Genomic DNA, 17,962 nt, shown 5'->3' with positions numbered 1-17,962 from the left:
TTAGTTTGACCAATGGAAGACCAAAGAGGGATCTAAATAATTTCTGACCGACGAAAAGCCGAAGGCAGGCGCTCGTCTGTCTCTCCCTCTCTCCTTCCCTCTTTCACACTCACATACACACACACACACACACACACACACACACACACACACACACACACACACATACACGCGCGCACACACATACGCACACATACACTCGAGCACACACACGCGCGCGCGCACATACACACAAGCTGAGGCAGCCGCGGGATCCTGGGGGGTGAGGGAGCCAGGCTCGCCCCCCCCCATCTCCCGCCCTCCCTCCTCCCCCGCCACCCCCCTCATGAAGCTTTGATGAGACACTTGAGCTGCTGCTGCTGCTGGTCGTGCCGGCGGCGGCTGGGACTGGGGCGCGGACTGGGCTCCGGGGCGCGGAGGAGAAGGAAGAGAAGGAGGAGGAGGAGGAGGAAGAGGAGGATGTGACTCTCCGGAGCGGGGACCCAACCAGCTTTGTGTGGACTCTAAGGTAGGGAAGAGCCTCGGAGTCGAGCCGTGCCAGGGCGGGCAGGACGGGGTTCCGTGGGGGACCAGCCCCTGTTCCCCCGGGAAAGTTATTCGCGCAGTCGGGGGACGCGAACGCAGGGCTCAGGGCTTCCAAGTTGGGGAAGGGGTGACTTGCTCTTCTCTCTGGCCCTCCCCCGAGGAGGGTTAGAGGGTTGGAGTAAGTTTTGGGATCTCTAGTGCCCAGAGAAACGAAGCGTGTGTCCCAAAGGAAAATGGGGGGCTGACTGCTGGGACTTGGACCCTGGGAGAGGGTACTTGGAGAGTGAGCCCTAGAAGGGGCTGAGGAGCGAGGTCATGGAATCAACGGGAATCTGGAGGAACTGGGACGTATGTGTACTAGAGGAGGGGGCTGGGGAGAAGCGAGCAAAGTGGGGGCGCGAGAGGTTTGGGAGGTCTCTGGCTACTTTGAGGGGATGAGGGACGTCGGGTATCCCATTAGGAGACTACAAAGCGACCGAGGGCGATTTGGGGGGCCAAGATTGCAGCTTCTTATCGGCTTGGCCAAATGAGGGATTGGAAGATGAGGAGGGGATCCTTCCATGCTAAGAGCTGGACTAGCCCGGCTTCTCGAGCCCCATCCTCTTCATTAAACTGCCAGGCCTCCACCTCATCCCCTGGCCCCATCCAGGTGGGGCCAGCTGGGCTACAGTCACCTGCTTCCCGAGAATTGGATCCCGAGTGAAACTGACAGGTCCGGGGAGAAAGTATCTTTCAAACTTAGCTTTCTCTGGCGGTCCACACCTGGCCCCGCCCCGGGATGCGGGATTCCGGATTTCGGCAGCAATAACTTGCCTAACCCCTTCTCCCTTCTCCCCCAGCTCCCTCCGAGGAGGGCTTTGCAAACAAGTCCAGTACCAGCTTTTCCTAATTCCCAGGGCCCGGTCCGGTCTTCTTGGTATGGGAGAGGGGAGAGAGAAGGGACGCAAAAGTTGGGACTTGGTGAAGGAGATCGAGCTTAGGATTGGTACTTGGGGGTGAGCGGGAGAAGGAGAGCGCGGAGCCAGCAGAGGAAGGATCGCAGGATGAGAGGATATGGCCGGGCTTGGAGAGACTCCTGCCTTCATGAATGGGAGTGGGGAGGGAAGAGCGAGGAGGAGGAGTCCACTAGAATTGGGGGAGTCCCAGGGGTACTTGGGGCGGCGGGGGAAGGAGCTAAGAGGGTGCCGGAGCAGGGAGACTGCGTGCGCGCCTCTGGGGAGTGAGCGGCGCAAGCGGCTGGGTTTGTGTTTGCAGGCGGGGGTGGGTGGGGTGGAGAGCTGGGGGAGGGGGGGTGATTGAGGAATGGGGGTGGCGGGGGACATAGGAGCTAGGGAAGGTATAGGGTGCCCTCTACCGGGGAAGAGTCGAAGCTCAACTGCAAGGCCGGGGGAGGGAGGGAGGGGACTCCTGGGCTTCTCTCCCACCCCCAGGGCTGCGACGGAGAAGGGGAGGAGGGGAGGTTGGCCAGGGCTCTCCCCATTCCTGAGGCTGCCTTGAGAAACGGGGGAAGGGGAGGCTGGCCAGGGCTCCCAGGCGTCCCTTCCAGTTAAGTTCCACCTCTGGCAGGGCACCCCTACGACCAGGAGGAGGTGAGATCCGCTGAGTGATCCCACAATCCAACAATGTGGTGCACCCAGGAGGGCTTGTGATGCGTGTACGGTGATGTCTGGAACGCATTTAGAAGAGAAGCCTGGCTTCCCCATCCCCGTCCGGCTTCAAAGGGTGCTCGCCAGGGTTGGCCCATGTGCCTTGTTTTAACTGAACTTGTAAGAGGGTCCGAAGAGATTCTCCCCCCCGGCTCCCCCCTCCCCCCGCCCCATATCAACAGTAAACCAGTGAACATTTTCTGACAAGAGTGAAGGAATGTTCTTGGCTGGGAGCTAGGGAAAGCATATTTCTAAGTGTTTATTTCAGAAGCTTAATCCACCTAGTACTGTACCTCTTTCCGGAAAGCTGTATTGTACACATTTGGGTAATTTGGTTTTTAACTGGGTGAAAATGGGACCGGGGAGCTGAAGGATATCCCAAGAATCAAAAACTCTTCTAAAACAATGTTCTTTTCCTTTCTAACAAAAAAAAATGCTCCCTGTACTTGAAGAGTCAAAGCTTTCTTCTTTTTTCCCTTGGCCCTAAAATTTGATCTTGTCTGTTTTCCATCCTCTGTTATTGCTGCATAATAAAAGAAGTAATTTGTATAAACATGGGAGTTTCTCATTGTTTGCTTTATGCAACATAAAATTTCCTAGGTTGAAGGTTACTTGGATGTGACATGGCCAGCTTCAAGCTATTATAGCTCGTATATCATGTAGAAATTACACCAGGAAGTTTTGGCAGAGGGTGTGCATTAGAGTCTATGTATAAAATTCACTGAAACCATGTTGTCTGATCTTGCAAATGTAATAATGGAAAATTGCTGTTGTTTGAAGCTTGCTTACCCCAGGACTAGTAGCAGAGGTAAGCGAAAAGGAAAAAGAGACACTTGTTGAAATGTAACCATAACCTGGAGTGGAATTTAAAACATGTTGGTTATCATAACTGGAATTCCAGCACCTTAAAGGCTTACTCCTTTTCTCCTTTTGTTTTAAATGAAAAAAAAAAAGATAAATGCAACAATAAAAAATAGATACCAGGTTATTGCTGTCTGGTGAGTGAGATTTTTATAGAGAACATTTTATCTTCCTAAGCACATTAAGCAAATCAGAATTATTTCCAGATGATTGCATGTTTAGGGGACCACTGTAACAGTGGCATGCATCCTCAGGCTTTGCATTTTTAAAAATCAAAATACAACTACAAAAGCTTTTTTTCCCCTCAAAGAAAAGTTAGACACTTTTAGTTTTGTTTTTTATTCAGGTGATTGTTAGCATTATAAAATAAATAGCTATTTGGACATCTGAACCTCTGACAGCTAAGGTATTCAGGAAATCTATCCTAACATGCCCCTTTCAATCTAGTACACACGGGCAGCTTTACTTTTAAGTCAAAAACAATTCAGAAAATTGTCATTAACTGAGAATCAAGAGATTGAATATTCGTTTGAGTTGTTTTGCTACTGCAGGTTAATTGTGCAAACCTAATAATGACAAAGGAAAAGAGAGTTTTCATTTTTAAAATGTCACCACTGAAAGTCTGCATTCCCGTCTTGTTTTGTTTTGTTTTGTTTTTTAAACTAACTATAGCTAATGTGCATTTCTGAAATCCTTCAACGAGTGATTGGATTTCCAGCTTAATAGGGGGCGCCATTAGGAAGCAGGCTATTCTCTTCTCTTCTTACTGGAATAGTTGAGCTAAGCTCTTCAGTGACCAAAATGAAATGATTGATAATTCTTTTTTCTTTCCAAGGCAAAGCAGCCCTCACTTATAGTTAGCCCCCTCAGCAAGCTGAGCATGTTCACCTGGAAGTAGACCAAAGGGCAGGGTTACAGGTTTTCTCCGTTCATATTAAGAACTTTAAACAAATTCATGATTGCTCTTGTTAAAAATAAACAAAAAAACAATCTGCAGGTATGCAGATAGTAAAACTATGAAACAGAACACAACCTCCAACTTTTGTTGTGAGAATATCTTCATTTCTCCAGGGTCAATAAGATCAACAGAAATAAAGATTGAACGTATCACCATTATCATCATCATCATTATTATCATAGAAATAATGATAACACTGAAATTTCAGTGCTTAGGCTGTTAGGAGACCAAGAGAAGAAATCAGACAAAATTCAGACTTCCTGTATGTAAACAGTGATAGTAGAACTTGGCACTGTGGCCAAGCCTAGGATTCCTTTTAAAATGAAAGTCGCTCCCCTCTTTTAGACAGCTGTACTATTGATTTATTTTAATGGCTAAAATGTAATTTTCAGCTTAGATCTCCCTGCATGGAAGATTTCAGTTTTCATGAAGCAGCCCAGGCTCAAGTGTAAGCGGATATATCCCTTTAATAGGGTAATTACTAACTTGTCTAGACTTGTTTTCAAGCGATTGTTATGAGCACTCAGTTTCCACTAATTGCAAAATTGCTGCTTAATTGAAAGACTCTCAATCATTTAGGGCAGCAATTCAGACCCTGGCAGGCTCGGTGATCTCAAACTGTGAAGTGCATTTTAAACAGGAAGCAGGGAGGGAATTCAGTGTGATTTTAGCTTTTCATCTAGGGTGCTTCAAGGAAGACTTTCAGTTGAGGTAAAAACATGTGGATGACAAAAATAACGTTAACTTCCATTGTAATAAATTTTCTTTATTAGGACGAACAACACACAGATGGGCTTCAAAAGTGAAGGAACAGACGTATTGGTTACACCATTCAGTCATTCTGTTTTGTACAGACTAAAGTTAAGCAATATATTATGTTGATAAATGGAATCCTTATGCCATTTCCATGTGGGGTTCAACTCCAGTAGATTCAGAAACTGAAAAAGGAAAATGGGTATTTTTTGAGTACATACTATATAATCAACTCCCCTTTAAATTTCTACTTGTGACCCGGAATTAAAAAATTCTAAACCTGATTTTATAAGTTACATTCATCATTCATTTTCTGAAATTCTTAGATCAAATACACTAATTAGCTGTGTGACCCTGCTCAAGTCACCTAACCTCTGCCTTAGTTTCCTCATCTGTAAAATAAGGAGAATAATACCTGTTGTGAGGACAAAATGAGATAATATTTATGAAGCAAACTAAAAGTAACATATAAATGCTAGCTATTGTCATTATTAAAGTTAGGGCAACTGCTAATGAATAGGTACCCATGGTTGTTAGCCTCTAATCTGGTGCAGAATTGAGAGCTGGGGAAACTTGGGTATAAATCCCAGCAGGTCAGGGTGTCCCTCAAGGGATCCGTGGATAGATTTCAGGAGGTCTGTAAACTTGGATGGGGAAAAAAGAAATTATAAATTTGTTTTCACTAACCTCTAACTGAAGTCTGCCATTTCCTTTTTTATTATACATTTTATTATATTTGTATTATATGTTTTATATATATTATATGTTTTATATATATTATATATTTTATATATATTATATATTTTATATATATTATATATTTTATATATATTATATATTTTATTATATATGTAGGTAACAAACATAATTCTGGAACTCCCAACACACAGAGAAAAGTCAAGAACCCTTGTTACTGGCTCGATGGTTATGGGGAAGAGTTACTTACCTCATCTATAAAAATGTTGATGATGTTAATTAATAGCTAGAGCTCCCACTTCATTCCATTGTGAATCTCAAATGAGATTGTAGATAAAATAATTTGCAAACTCAAAAGCACTTTTCAGGTCAGTTATTATTATCATTCCATCACAGATGGACAACTGACTAATGAATAGGAATGTGTTGGCTTTGAAGTCAATTTGTAGAACAGCAGTTGATCTCTAAATTGAACCCATGGTAGTCTCTCTTCATTAAATGTAAGGGTGGGTTCATTAGTGTTCATTCATTTAAAAATGAGTCCCATGATAGATCACAGAACCATAAACCTAAATCTCAGTGATTTTAGAAATCATGACATCATAGATTTAAAGCTAGTAGGCATCTAGGAGACCATCTTGTTCAAGCTCCTCATTTTACAGACTAGGAAACTGAGGGCCAGGGAAAGGACATAATTTGCCCCAGGTCATGAAGGTAGTTAAGTGTCACAACTCGGATTGGAACCCATGTCCCGAAGGAAGAAGTGAAATTATAGAACCACAGTTCTGATGCTTCCCATTCATTGCCAAAGTAAATTTTGGGGGTGGGTTCCATTAGATGAGTTGATTTTTTTTTCCTTAGAGCAAAATAAGCTAATTTATAAGCTTCCTTGAGAACTATAAAAAGTCTAAGTATATTTGCTGGGAACCCCAAAGAGTCTGCGTTTGTTATGGAGCTCCCCGTCTCCAAGAAGTTAATTTTAAAAGAACGCTTTCTCTGTTGTCATGGTAACCATCTACTGATCTGAGAGCTCACAGAACCTAGTAACTGGAGTGCTTTCATCTCACTTTCTGGGCTGATGGAAATTTTATGATTACCTTCTGTGCGTTCTAGGCATGACTTCTCACTGTGGGGCAGTTAAGGTAGGATTTCTGATTCCTCTAGGGAAGTGCCTGGAAATGTTATGGAAACAGCCCTGAATTTTAAATGGGCTTGTTAGCATAAAGCCTAGAAGAGAGCCTGCCATTTAATTAAAGTTACTTACGGGTGAAATGAAGGTTTGTGGAAAAGGAACCTCTAGGAAAATGAAAGAAGCAAGTCCTCATCAAAGAAGCCCTCTGCCCAATATCCCAGAAACTGGAACACTAGTGCCACCTAGAGAGGAAAGCCCCAACTTGCCCAGCCCAAGGCCTAGAGCTCCAATGGGCTTCGAGATAACCGGATCCCAATGCTTTAGTCTTTAGGGTTTCGAGGCAGCTTCCTCTTTGGTTCATTTGTGGGGTTGAAGAGTGTGTGTCTGTATGGGTTGGGGAGCAAGGGGGTGTGGGACTGTTCTCAAATATTTGGGGCCAAGACTGCTGTTGAAGGAGAGATCCTATAACTCCGTAATCTATGTGCAGAACTTTTTGTTTGGAGTGGTTTGAATGTAGCCCTTAACTCAATATAAAGGCACCTCCCACTACCTATGGACTGACCTCAGTTTCATTTTTATTATTTCCAAGGAAAGTTATGGAGGTAGCAAGGCAAAAGGTTCCACTTTCAGTCATTTGCCTCAAGCATTTTCTTATGCTGTCTAAGGTACAGGAATACCAAGTAAGCAAAAGAGAGAAAACTTGGGGTTTATGTGCTTCCATAATCTACTTTTAAGTTGAGACAAAAAAAGGAAATGTATGATTTGAGAAGATCTAAGGTTGAAAATAAGAGAGGCGGTATGGACTATAGGACAGAAAACCACTGAGAACCTTGGAATCAGTCAGGAAATTAGGCCAGCAAGTATTTATTAAGCATTTATTATGAAGCATAAATTATAAAGAAATGGTTTAAGATTACCGTAACCATGAACCAAACAAGTGTCAACTATGTGCCAGGCATTGGGCACATCCTGGGATATCAAAAAGGACAAACAAACAAAAAAATCCCTCCTCTCAAGGAGCTCACAATCTAATGGGTTCAAATCCTGCCTGTGACACATACCAGCTATGTGAACCTAGGCAAGACACAATCTCTCAGTGTCTCAGGCAATAGATTACTCAGTCTTTATTCGGCACCTACTCTATCCATTTATCATTGTGTTAGGTGCCATAGATACAAAGACAAAAGTGAAAGTCTCTTCCCTCAAGGAAGTTTACATTCTGGCACATAGATCCTGACTCTAACCCTTAACAACCTGTGTGAACTCAGACAAGTCACTTCTCTGGCCTTTGATTTTTTTCATCTGTAAAATGTGGGAGTTGCATTGTGTCAGGAGGTTCTTAACTGGGATCCATGGACATAGATTTCAGGGGGGGTCCATGAACTTCCATGTGGGAGAGGGGAATTAGCCCTTAATTTTCACTAAATTCTCATTGAAATAGAGAATTTCCTTCCGCAATTATTTAGAAAACTTTATTCTGAGAAGGGACCTATAGGCTTCACCAGATCCCATAAAGGGGTCTGTGACCCACAAAAAGGTCAATTACTCATATATTAGATGATCTCTGAGGTCCCTTCCAACTTTAGACCTTTGATATAATTATATACATAATTAATACAAGGTTTGTGGGGGGGGAGGGGAAACTAGCAATTGGGGATCAGGCGTTGTAGTAAAAGCACAGATCTGATTCAAATCTCACCTCTGAAAATTACTCCCTATGTGTCTTTGAGCAGATCATTTAACCATTCCAGGCCTCAGTTTCCTCATCTTGATGATGAGAGGATTGGGAAGAGTTATGCTAACAGCAAGATTCCTTCCAGCTCTAGATCTGGGATCTTGTTCTCCAAACCTATGATCTCACCATAAGATTTAGAAGGGTTGTCAGTCTGCAGTTGTAGAAGGAATTTTCACACAATGAGTTTTCCACACCAGTGAAATCATAGATCTTGTTCAAAATAAGAGGATAAAATTAAAAGTCTCATGTCATAGGCATTTAGTAACCAAGAAAGAAATGGTTTCAGATGCCCATACTCTTGTATTAAACAAAGATCTTTTCTCCCTGTCCCAGCTTTTCTTACCCACCCCCCAAAAAAGATATTTGATCTAAAAAATGCAACTCTTTGATCCAGGGTTATAGATTTAGTGCTGTTATACAGGGGACTGACATTTCTGAAAATGTTAACACAATGAAGGAAAAAACCCAAACAAACTGTGTTTGGGCATTGGGGTGAAACCATATGTTTTAGGGGAAATTGAAATATATACAGTACATTTTCCCATTTACAAAGTAAAATCATTTTGTTAGCTTAGTGAGATTAAAAAAGCATCACGTGTGACTTTCTTTGTCTAAATAAATCATGCTTGGCATTTGAAATTCTAAAATATTTTTCATTCAGACATCAATTACAAAGATGTGTTGCATATATTTTTTTATTAGAGAATTGTCTGGAGAAAGTGAAAAGTTAGAGATAAGGTTCCAGTTTACATTGGTGGAGGGAGATTGTGCACTGGGAGTTTCTCACTGAGATGAAATCACAGGTCTAGACAAGAAAGAAAAAAGAAATAAAAAATTTGCTTTTAAGTAAAGTTAAAAGTTTTTATTTTAAGAAAAGTTAAAAGTTTATATTTTTTGGTTACAAATAGACCTAAGCTGCTAAACTTTATGGCTTCTAGTATCTTTTCATTTTTTGCAAGTTTAAGAGAAGGGGGGTAGGCCAGTCACTGACATTATTATAAAACAAATATAATTATCAATTAATCAACAAGCATTTATAGTTGTGTTTTTGTTGGTTTTTTTTTAATTACAAACCAGGCACCATTCCCTCCTCTGGATGACTTAGTTGCCTCCAGTGCTAACTACCTGTGTGACCTTGGGGCAAGTCACAATGGCCTTGGGCCTAAGACTCCTATACAATGAGGGGGTTGAATTAGATGGTCTATGATGTTCCTTCCAGGTCTAGATATGTGAGCCTGTGACCTTAAAGTGGGTCCACACTGAGATGGTCTTCTTAAGAAGCTAGTGTATTTCTTGATTTGGTAAATTCCCCATCATAGACCAATTACTTTCATACCCTACAGAAGACAGAAACATTTGAAACATTAGAAAATCAAAGACTTTGCTACCACACTAATGGGATAGGGATGATTGGCAGACTCCCAGATTATAGTCTTAGCATAAAGATGATTCCATATTAGTTTCAGCAGCAATTCTAGTGCCTCCTATGGTCTGTGCTGTATATGAGAGGCCACATAGAACAGGGGAGAGAATATCAGCTCTGGAGTCTTTCAGGAGCACCTGGGCTCAGCTCCTACCTCTGACATAGGCTGGTTCCTTAACCCTCAAAAAAATCACTGAACCTCTATGTCCCCTGGGCAACTCCCTCAGACTAGAAATTTCCGGGCACTTTTGAAACTTCATTGGAAGAGGGATTTTTCTCACTGGGAGTTCCATATATAAAATCACAAATCTAGATCACTTCCCTCCCCTCCAAAGGTTATAGGATACCCATCTTCAAAGAGCTAACAGTCTTTACCATGGGATGAACATAGGAGTTCATAGGATTTTGAGTTATAAGTGACCTTTGGGGTCATCTAATCCACCCTCCTCATCTACAGTTAAAGATATCGAGACCCTGACGTGAAAGGCAGCTTACCCAAGGCCACACATAGTGTAAGTAACTGAGTCAAGATTTGATTTGGTTTTAAACCCAGGGCTCTTTCCATAACACCACAGTGGCCACCCCTCCCCCTACCCCCAATTAGTAGTCTATGATATGATAAGAGTAAAAGAGAAATCCAGGCAAAATTCAAGAGGTTCATTCCAGGCTTGGGGAACAGTTTATAGGAATATGTGCAAGTGGGAGAGGAGTAGGACCAGATCTGGGAATGATGAGTAAGCCCCTTTCGTCGAAATAAAGAGACACAGAGCAAAATAAGATCAGAAAATCAGCACCACAGATTTAGTGCTGGAGGTGACCAGTGAAGTCCAATTTTATTCAGAAGACAATGGTGTTGAGATTTTTTGATTTACAGGATCAGACCTATGGATTAGGAAGATTATTGGTCAGGGGAAAGACTCGCAACGGGGAGAGCATTTAAATGAGTCTTATAATTCAGGCCAGAGAATAATGAGGACCTTTTGCCGGGGTGGTAGTTATGGGAATGCAAAGAAGAAGTAGATGAAAGAGAATTTGTCCATATCTGAAAACACCTTTCCAATGCCAGCCTTTTAATCAGCAACTGGAATGCTTATAGAGTGTGCAGTCATTCGTATAAAATGTGACACAACCAGGCCATATGGAGAGCTAATATGTTGGATGACAGATTCAGGACTCACAAACAGAGGCTGGAAACCTTGGGCCAAAATCAACAAGATAAAATTGAACAGGAATAAATGTAAATTTCTGCATGTAGGTACAAAAAATGAATTGCTCAAATACGTTATGGAAGAGACATGGCTTAACAGTAGTTTAGCAGTTTTTGTTAACTCTGAGCTCAGTATGAGCAGCCCAGCTACTGAAAAATAGATAAAACAGAAACAAACCAAACAAAATTATCACAATCTTGGGCCACATGTATATAAGTGTAGTGCCTAGTAGAAATTTGATCAGGGCAGACAAAATAGAAAGTTCCTTAGGGAAAAATTTGGAATGAGGGACACTTTAATATTAAATATTAGTGGCATTCATATGTGCATTTAAGATATACAAAGCACTTTAATTAATCAATCAGCAGAGTTTTATAATCTACCAGGCCCTGTGATACAAAGACAAAAATGAAACAACCCCTGTCCACAAGGAGATTAGGTGCAGTCATTATCTTATTCCCTGCTCCCCAAACCTCTATGAGATAGGTGCTATTAATATCATCACTTTGCAGATGAGGAAACTCAAGCTCAGAAAGGCTAAATGCAGACTAACCCATGGCAATGCAGCTCATAAATATCAGAGGCAGAATTTGCACCACTCTTATACTTGAAAATTCTTCTCTATAAGGAATATAGGTGTTTATTGGATCATAAGTCACATCAAATGTGTTACAGAGTCTCCACTGGACAAGAATACGCATGGTGTGAAAATGTCAAACCTAGCCCAAGGCTCAGGTATGACTCATATGCTTCCCTGGCCAGACCACATCTAGAGTATCATGTTGAGTTTTGGGGTTCTGTGCTTCAAGAAGGAAATTTTTAAGATGGAAAAACTGGAGTATATCCTGAAAAAGGTAGCCAAGATGGTGAGCGATCTGGAAGTCATGCCCCATGTTAGGAATAGTAGTTTAACCTAGAGGAAAATAACAGAGGTCATGATTGTTGCTTTCAAATGTTTGAACAGCTGTCATTGGGAAGGGGAACAAGCTTTCTCTTGTGTTGCTCCAGAGGACTGGACCTAATGGCCAGGAGTCAAATGAAATCGGTGGAAAGAGGAACTTTCTAATAGTTGGGGCTGTCCAACACTGAAATAGACTATCTTAGGAAGCAGTCAGTTTTGGGTTACAAGTGTTTTGCAAAGGATTCCTTTGATGAGGAGTTGGAATATCCAGCCTGTAAAGTACTTCCCAGGATTCTGAGGTTCTATAATATAAATGTGTTTGTTTTATAATTCATTGAAAGTGGTAGTAATATCATCACTTGTTGGTCCATCTCTGATTGGTAGCTTGTGAATTGGCTGATAAAATTCTTCTTGTTTTTTAGTAAAGTCATTCACTATACTTTCTTCTATACTTGTAAATGGAAATACACGTTGAGTCTCAAAATCAGTTGTTGCTGTTGTGAACCACTAAGGAAAGCCTGGCAAAAGCTGAATGTTCAGAAAGAACTCTGAAGTATGAATGCAGATTGAGGCACACTTCATGCTTGCCTTTTTCCCCCCTTTTTGTCTCTTTTGTTTTTGTTTTTGGGGTTTTTTGGTTCTGTTTCTTCTTTCTCATGATTCATTCCATTGATCATAATTTTTCTCCACAACTTGACTAGTGTGTAAATTAATTCAATGTGAAGTTATACATGGACGTTATATGGGATTCCATGCTGTCTTGGGGAGGGAGGTGGGGAGGGAGGGAAGAAAATCTGGAACTCAAAATTATGTAGAACTGAGTGTTGTAAACTAAAAATAAAAAAAAAATTAAAATTTTTTTAAAAAGCTGAATGTTCAGATTCAAGTACAGGAATTGCTGAAGAAATGGACATTTCGAGCATTAGCATCTTTGTGGCATTGTGCAGTTGAATCTGGAAGATGCAGTGTTCCTTATGCCTTCAAGCATCTTCAGATCTTCAGCTGTGGACTTCTCCTTGAAAACCTTATTTATTTTAGAAAATATTCCAAGCACACTGTACCCCCTCCTCAAGTAACTATTACTATGGGCTGCAATGTCATTATTTTATTCTTGGGATTCTTTTCTTCTTGTTCCTTCTTGAAGATAGGAGTTGCAATATGAGTACTTCACATGGTTCCTAACTTGTTTTGTTCTTCTATACATTATTTGGAGAGTATCCAACTTCACCAAGTCACTAAAAGGCAATCTAAGGTCATGGGAGGCCCATCATCTTGCAATAATCCATTATGAAATCTCATGCCTCATTCATGTTACACTGCATCCTGGGCTAACAAAGTCAGTATTCTATATCTCTCTGTCTCTTGTAGGATTCCAGACATTTGGTACACTTTACATGTTTTCTGTCCTCACCTATTTTGATACTTTCTGATAAAAAAAAATAAAAGCTGAGGTATCATTACATAAATTTACAAACTCTTTTCTCGATTCATTTGCCTCTAAGTACCGTAAGGCATAGTGCTCCATTGATTACTCCTTACACAGATTCCATTATCCATTCATATTCTGACTCTGAAAGAGGCTTGCTTAAAGAATAATCTGCTGAGCAAACGATCTTAGCAATTATTATAATACTCTGCCAGCATCCAGTAGCATTCTGGTAGAAGGCATAGTACTCTTGCAAGAGCTTTCTCTGCTTTTCCTGATCTCCAGGTTGTCCCTTGTCTACAAATGGAGGCTTTGAGTGTTTGGGGACTTGCTTGCCATAATGGCTTATTTGAGCATGTTGATTGGGCAACCGTTTGTGTTGATGGCATCCTTACAGAAGTGGTTACAGCAAGAGCTGCCTGGGTTGAAAATTCCAAGAGAGTTATTTGCAATTTTTTCTTCACTGGGGTATTTTTGACTTATCACAGAATTTCAGAGATACAAGGAATCTCATTGGTTATTTCACCCGACTCTTATGCTAGCAAGGTTCCCTTCTACAACGTACCCAACAGATGATTGCCCATTCTTTGAAATAAAGTCAACAAGGAGGTCTCACTCCTTCTCAGAGCTAGCCCAGTCCACTCTTGGATAGTTCTAATGCAAGGTAGTTTGACCTGACATCAAGCCTGAGGGCAGAGACAGTTTCTGCTTTTTTTTTTAATATCCCCACCACTTAGTACAGTGCCTGGTGCATAGTAATACTCAATGAATGCCCATTGATCAACATATGATCCTATGAGATATAATCCTATGATCTCAAGTCTGTACTTAGACCTAAAACAGATTTTTTTAAATATATATATCAATCTGTGGTAGTTCTTGTTGTTGTTTTAAGTGTGTTTTTGGTCATTCCTAGACCCTGGAGGAGACACACTGACACCACAAAGCTATGGACAGAGGTTGGACATAGATATCCAGAAGCTTAGATCTATATAGCACTTTCCCAACTAAAGCCACACATTTCTATAGTAGCTTAAGGTTGGCAGAACTCTTTGCTCAGAACCCTGTGAGCTAAGTAGTAGATATATCACTACCTTTTGGTAGAGAAGGAAATCAAGGGTTGGGTGACGCAGCTTCCATTCCTTGTTCTATTCTTTGTCAAGCCTCAACACTGAGGCCAGTGTTCTTTCCAGCCCCTCAAGCAGACCACCCCGTTAGCTATAGATTGTTCTCAATGGCTGCTGAAGGCTCTTCCAACTCTTAACATTTCAGTGATTCTGTGAATATGTTGACCCAGAGGAGTTCCTTGAGGGCTGGGACCATGTTTTTGTCTTTCTTTGTATCCCCAGTACTTAGCACAGTGCCTGGCGCATAGAAAGCTCCCTCTGAATAGTTGGTGACTCTTCTTTACAGGTGAAACTGTACTACTTGTGCATCAGGCACAAGACTTGAGTAGCTTTCTCCTGTGCTGAGACCTCTATGAAATTAATGTCTTGTATGTAAGCGAAAGAAGTTTTTCTGTAATAATGTTTTACGTTGGTGGAGTGTTTTGTCCCTTTCAAACAACAGTGATGACAGTAACAATGGCTAGCCTTCATAGATGGCACTTTAAGGTTAGCAAAGCCTGTTGCGTGTTTGATGCAGCTGAGTGACTCAGTAGATAGAATCTTGGCTTTAAAATGGGGTGGTATCAAACTCTAAGAGAAATAGCTCCCTGTGGCCCCATATTGACTTAGAAAACCATAGATTAACTTTTTTATGTTGTATTGCATTTTGATTCATTTTGTTAAACATTTCTCCATTGCATTTACGTCTGGTTATGGACCCTGCTAGAGTCTAGAAGACTTGAATTCAAATCCTACCTCTCTACTACTCTATCTACTTGCTAGCTGGGTGACCTTGGGCAAGTCACTTGAGTTCCATAAGATTTAGTGCTTCCTTGACTACCCTTTATACAGATCCCCATTACCCACTCATGTTCTGACTCTCAAAGGGAATTCACTTATGGAATACATACTGAGCAAATGATATGAGGGTCTTGTTGTTGTTAAGCCATTTTTCAGTCACATCTGACTCTCTGTGACCCCATTTGGGCTTTTCTTGGCAAAGATACTGCAGTGGTTTGCCATTTCCTTCTCCAACTCATTTTACAGATGAAGAAACTGAGGCAAACAGGGTTAAGTGACTTGCCCAAGGTCACACAGCTAGTAAGTGTCTGAGGCCAGATTTGAACTCCGGAACATGAGTCTTTCTCACTCCAGGCCCAGCATTCAAATATTCTGTCAGTCAACTACTGAATAGTGGCATTTTGGTAAGAGGCACATTGCTTTTATCTCATTGGAAAATGCCTTCATACTCATTATCTCATCTGACTCTGCATAAATTGAATAGGTAAGGATAGACATTATCCCAATTTATGGATGAGGACACCAAGGCCCAGAGAGGTCTCTCCACACAGATCATCCCAGCTAGTTAGGGGCAGAAATAGGTCACCTGGCCCACCTGACCATACTGTCTTCAGGCAGGACTTTAACTTTTCAAACTAAGGGTTAAGGAATATGATTTCTCTCTATTCCCTAACCCTGGATACCAGATATAGAATGCTATGGTTATCTGGGCCCATTGCCTTCTTTCTAAAGCAGGCTTTGGCTAGAATAAGTTCCCTGTGTATAAACTTATAGATAGGAACAATAATCCTCCTCTACCCTAATGACCAGGTTTCTTGACACTTTCTGTAGAAGCAAGGATCCTTACAAGTCACTCCTGCTCATGGGGACAGTAAGCAGAGTCCACTCTACTCTGAGACATGGCGTCCAGAGAAGAGAAGGCTTAGGGCCTCCATGATGGCCATCTTCAAGTATCCAAAGGTTGCCCTGTGGAAGAGATTAAACTTGTTCTGCTTGGCCCCAGAGAGCAAGAAGAAGGATGAGAGTACAAGTTATAGAGAAAGAGATTTAGACTTGGTGTCAGGAAGATTGTTCTCAAAATTAGAGCAATTGTTCAAGCAGATGCTAGATAACCTCATCTTTAGGATTTCGTAGAGAGGATGCCAGTTCAGGTATGGACTGGACTGGTTAGCCTCTGAGATTCTGTGAGTCTATCAAAGCATTCCCAGTGCATGTTATACCCTTGTGGGCAATACCAGGACACAGTTTTATTAGATTCATTGGAAGATGAGCTCTTCTCTGATTTTGTTTGTTCATAACTTCCCCTTGTCTGTCCATCTCCCCAAATCCTACACATCTTTCAAGGTCTGCTTCCTCCAAAGACCCTTTTATAACCATTTAGGACCTCACCAATCTCCCCTTCTTGACCTCTACACACTAAGATTTTTCTATTGTGCAATTCAGTACAATCCAATTTGTATCTTTAGCTCTTGTCTTATGTTAGCCATCTCCCACTTAGCTCATAGGCTCCTTGAGGGCAGAAACCATATCATAAGACCATAGGACTTAGAGATGGAAAGAATCTTAGAGATTTGGCCCACTTTTTACAGATGAAACTGAGGTTTAAAAAAATCTCTCCTAGAGTCACAGAGCTAGTAAATAGCAGACAGAGGATGGTCAATTCCAAATTCAGGTTTTTCCCCACTATGCACCCTGCATAGGGCTGAATGAATAATGAAAGCTCAATTTATACTCGTTGGTTGATTTTTCCTATATGAGAAGGATACTGCAGACAAGGGCATCACCCTAGCCAGCAGGAAGTTGACTATACCTGGTTAAAGATCCCCAGTCAGAAATGAGGCTGGGCTCTAAGTAAATGTAGATGGGTCACTTGGCTGCTAGTGTAGAAGACCCAGCCACTGGCTGACATTGTACTCCTCATAGATTGTTCAAAGGGCATTCTGGGTCATAGGTGCCAATAGATGAGTGGAGCAGATGGACGTGCAATTTACTCCCCATGAGATCATAGCCTTGGCCTTCTTTAAAATTGGCCCTTGGTGTTCCTTTAAAATTAACCCATATAGCACTTTTTAGTTTTACATAGTGGTGTGAGGCAGTGGAAAGACAAATGAATCTGGAGCCTGAGGAATTCCAGGTGTGGCCCCTTACTACTTCTTGGACAAGTTACAAAACCATTGAAACTGCATCTCAGTTTCCCCTTATGTAAAATGAGCTAGTTGGACTAGATGACCTCTCAGATCTCTTCTTGCACTAAATCTATAATCTTATGGCTTCATGAGTGCGGAAATAATATCCAGATAGCATTTGGAGCTGGGGTTATCTGGTAGCGAAGGAGAAAATAACCTGGTCTCCCTTTCACCCAGTCCACAGAGAGCAAGAACACAGCTAACCATGACCTTCAGCATGACTTTATAATAACAAAATAAGTTCTATCACACCTTCCTCCCTGCTATACCATCCAAAGCCAATTATTTCAGTCCTTTCCCTCTATGCTCACTAAAGAAAAGTGTTCTATTTTTTAAAAAGAGATATTAGATCTTTCATGTTGGGAGCTGCTTGGCTAATCTGAATCCTTGGCCTCTAGAAAAAAGACTGTGGAGTTGTCTGATTGTATGCCCCTGATGGGCATCAGGGCAGAAAATTCTTTTCTCGTGAAAGTCATTGATGGAAAGTTGAGGGTATTGGTTCTTTCCGGAGCTGAATCCTATAGTTTTCTTGTAATGCCAAAGGATTACAGTAGATGGTTATAATTAAGATGTAGAAACACACTTAAAAGCTTCCCCATGAATTT

General features: G+C 41.6%; 1 protein-coding gene across 1 annotated transcript in view; it reads left to right on the top strand.

The window, feature by feature from the left end:
• The first annotated feature begins 471 nt into the window (after positions 1-471).
• The window catches only part of BDNF (brain derived neurotrophic factor), a 48,873-nt gene continuing 31,382 nt past the window's right edge, over positions 472-17,962 (top strand). The window contains exon 1 of the mRNA XM_036763631.1: positions 472-508. The gene's annotated coding sequence lies outside the window, so the exon portion shown is untranslated. The remainder of the gene's footprint in view (positions 509-17,962) is intronic.

This window comes from Trichosurus vulpecula, chromosome 6 (assembly GCF_011100635.1).
Source record: "Trichosurus vulpecula isolate mTriVul1 chromosome 6, mTriVul1.pri, whole genome shotgun sequence".
Classification (NCBI taxonomy): domain Eukaryota; kingdom Metazoa; phylum Chordata; class Mammalia; order Diprotodontia; family Phalangeridae; genus Trichosurus; species Trichosurus vulpecula.
This window is presented reverse-complemented; position numbering and strand designations above follow the sequence as displayed.